Here is a 4,108-nt window from a genome sequence, read left to right on the forward strand (position 1 = left end):
TTTCCTAAATAAATTGCTTCCTGCTTAAAACACCCAGAATGCTTTGCTTCCTGAGCTGATACAGAACCTTTCTGAGATGGTACAATGTGAAAATTAAGATAATTCAATTCTTATTCTCTTTGCCTTCTAGACAAACTCTTCCATATTTACCATTTTTTATGATCATGTTAGATTCTCTTACATGGAAATCTAAGCATCTGATTTTCTTATCTTCTTATCTTCACTTCTCCCAGACAGTCCATAACTGCTGGCAAGTACAAGGTCCTGTTTGATTTCTGGTACCACAAAATATAAATGAATGAATAAATAAAACAAATTATCAATACCAGTGGTTCTCAAAGTATGGTCTGGAGTTCCTCTGGAGATCTCAGTAACATTTTCTCTCTCCAAGAGTAAGCGAAATCAAAACTACTCTATGATAACCTTTTTATGATAATCTATGATAATTTATGATTTGCCTTTTCCATTCTCATCATCTCAAAAGTGTAGAGGAGCTTTGCAGAGATTATGCGATGCGGTCCTTGCTGGTGGCCAATGCGAAGTGTACTGGTATATCCTTGTATTTTAAACATTCTTTAGTTTTAATTTCTAAAAGAGCAGATATTTTAGCTATAATACACATAAGTGAAGGCTCTTCCGGGTCCTTCATAATTGTTAAGAGCATTAAGTGATCTCGAGATAAAAATATTTGAGCGCCACTCCCAGGGTAATTGTGTGGACTCATTCTCCTACTCTCAGCAATGCCCTCACTCTGACCATTCCTGGACACCTGATTCCTGCACATGCTCAAGCTCCTGCCGTATCCAACCCTCTTCTGCTAGGATGCCTTTCTATTTTGATTAACGTATTTGAGGCAGTGTCCTCTTGCACAAATGTCCAGTGACAGCTGTTGTGGCACAGCTTTGGGACTTCACATAACTGGACAGTTCTCATGAACAGCATTAGGTCTACAGACAGGGCCTGGCCTTACTGATGCAAGATTACCTTTTTTTTTTTTTTTTTTTTTTTGCCCTTGAGACAGGGTCTCACTGTATAGTTCAGGCTGCCCCTGAACTCACTATGTAGCCAACACTGGCCTTAAACTTGTAGCAATCCTCCTGCCTCAGCCCCCAAAGGGCTGGGATTACAAGCATGTGCCACCACACCAGCAAGATTATCATTTCTGACTGAATTAATCTGTTAAACCAGGTTTCAACCCTGTCTTAACCCTGCTTAGCACTGGTCTGATCCACATTGGCCTCCTGCTCCTACACTGACTTCCCTCCTGTTCTAATGGCCCCTGCTGTGAGGATCACTTGTTCGAGGATCACTGCCCACAACTAAACTGCACTATCCCATACTTATCCCTCCCAATTCCTGAGTGTGATCTTGGTCCAACTAAGGTCACTTGGCAGTTTCCTGCCAACTACATAATGAACTATTGTTTGCCTTTAATTATGGTCATACCTTCCCCCAGTAATTCTGTTATCTAGGCTTTTGTATTCTGCAACTGAATTTAAAACTTAAAACATAGACTGAACCCAGGGTGAGACACATCTGTAATCCCAGGACTCAGGAAGTTGGGGCAAGAGGATCACTGAGATCCAGGCCAACTTGGGCTAGATCAGACGTCTGTATGGCCAGCCTGAACTCTGTAGTGAGACTCTGTGAAAAAAAGTGAGAAGAAAACAAGCAAGATTCTAACAGAGGGCTATGCTGCGGCATAATGCAGGCCTCGTGCCATAATGGCCCTCCCAGCGATGGCTGTGGCAGGTGGCATCTGAATTCTCTCCTCAGGTGACTGGAGCCACCTGGGCTCAGCCTCGGCAAGTGCTGAAACTGTTGCAGTAGGCCAGAAGCAGTGGTAGTAGCCAAGTTGGATTATGTGGCCCAACAAGAACAAAAGCTAGACATAAGAAGAATGAGAGATTACAGCTTCAGGATGATTCTAAATCCTGGTGGAGCTAGAATTTACATAAATAAAACAGGTTTTGTGACTTCTAACTACGTGGAAAGGAAAAACAATGCTCAGAAAGCATCTACTGTGAAAAACCTAAAGAGCACCTTACTTAGGCATTGGAAAAATGAAAAGAAAGCCTACTATTCCAGATCCTGTGTCTCCTTTTTTTTCTTTTTTCTTTTTCCTCTCTTAATATATTTGGTATAGGATCTCATTATACAGCTCCAACTAACTCATAGTGATTCTCCTGTTTTCAGCCTCCCCAGTATTGGGATTACAGGTGTGGGCCACAAAGCCAGCCATGGGGATCGAACCCCAGCCCGTGCACTTACCTAAGCAAGCACTTCGTCTGCTGAGCTATCTCGCCAGCCCTTGTATCTCCTGCTGATGCCAATTTTGTTGACCCGGAGAAATTAAATATCTTTATGACATCAACATGCCTGCTTATGTGAAATTTAACTACATGGCTGAGAAAGAGGATGAATTATCATTGATAAAAGGAACAAGAAGTGATTGTCCTGGAGAAATACAGTAACGGGTGGTGGTGGGGTAGCTACAGTGGACAAATGTGGACAATTCCCTTCAAAACTGTGTAACTGAAGAAGGTGACAGTTCTTTGGGTGACCATGTGGGTTCACTGTCAGAAAAATTAGCAGCAATTGTCACTAACCTAAATACTGGGTACAGGTTGCATATGGTACAGGCTCTTTACCTATTGAGTTCACCCAAAGATGAAGAATTTAATTTTGAGAAGGACAATGTAATGAATGTTATTGAAAAGCCAGAAAATGACCCAGAGTGATGGAAAAGCAGAAAGAACAAAGGTATGGTTGATCTGGTGCCAAAAACTATGTTACCATTATGCAGAAGAATTCATTAACTTCAGTGTGATTATGTTAGGCCTTCAGTTGCTGGGCAGTTTGTCGGCAATCCTTGGTAACATGCCAAAGTTACCAGACATCAAACAGAAATGGCAGGAAATGAAAGAAGACATGAAGGGCTGGCCAGATAGCTCAGCAGACTAAAGTGCCTGCTTAGGCAGAATGCAGCAACCAGGGTTCAATCCCCAGTGTGCTGTGTCGGCCCTGCCCCTGGGGTTCACTGAGATGGCAATTGAGACTGGGTGTGGTGGCATGCACCTATAATCCCAGCACCTGGAATCCCAGCGTTTGGAAGGCTGAAAACAGGAGAATCACTAAGAGTCTGATGTACATAGTGAGACCCTGTAGATCCCGTCCTAAAATACAGAAAGAAAGAAAGAAAGAAAGAAAGAAAGAAAGAAAGAAAGGAGATTTTCTCATCCATGATAGTGAATCTACACCAAATGACTTTTCAGTATCATTGAAAGCACAAGGAAAAAACAAACATTTTATTTATATTTATTTATTTTTTAAAATTTATGTATTTGTCACGGGTCTTACTACGCAGCTCAGACTCGCAGTGATCCTCCTGTTTTCAGTTTCCCCAGCACTGGGATTACAGGCATGTGCCACCACACCCAGACTAAAAACAAACATTTTCAAGTCCAAGTAAAACAGACCTCCTACTGCATTGGGCAGCATAAATTCAGCACCATAGAAGAATCTGCAGAACTTTTTTTTTTTTTTTTAATTTTAGGGAAGGATCTACAGGGTGTTTAGGGTCTCACTACTAGATCAGACTCATAGTGATCTGCCTGTTTACAGCCTCCCAAGAGCTGGGATTACAGGCGTGTGCCACCATGCCCAGTCTCAATTGCCATCTCAGAGTGCCCTGGGGCGGGGCTGGCATGGCAGGCCTGGGGATCAAGCCCCCGGCCCCTGTGCCTGCTTGCAGGTGCTTTAATCTACTGAGCTATTTGGCTGGCCCTTGCGGAACATTTTTAAAAGGCACCAAGTTTTACAAATGAACAAAGGGAAAAGTTATGTCCTGTCAAGCATTTAACATGATACTACTAGTCAGAAGTAATGGTTATTACAGTTTTATTCCTCACATAACTGAAGACTGAGAAAGTGTTGTTCCAATCCTACTTGATGGCAAATTGCTGTTTCTAACTCTGTATGAGAATTGATTATAATCTATAAGTATGTTTTATGATCACTCAGCCCATACATATACTACATATGCAATGCATTGTCATTGGACAGTTACTTATTCTTGGTCTTTTATTTCACTGTTTTATTCTTTACT

The 4,108-nt window shown here is 41.9% G+C and overlaps 1 pseudogene; it reads left to right on the plus strand.

Moving 5' to 3' along the window:
- The first annotated feature begins 512 nt into the window (after window positions 1–512).
- Window positions 513–3,867, plus strand: LOC101572485 (annotated as a pseudogene).
- The last annotated feature ends 241 nt before the right edge of the window (window positions 3,868–4,108 follow it).

The sequence above is a fragment of the Octodon degus genome, unplaced genomic scaffold (genome assembly GCF_000260255.1).
Source record: "Octodon degus isolate 3935 unplaced genomic scaffold, OctDeg1.0 scaffold00163, whole genome shotgun sequence".
Taxonomy (NCBI): Eukaryota; Metazoa; Chordata; class Mammalia; order Rodentia; family Octodontidae; genus Octodon; species Octodon degus.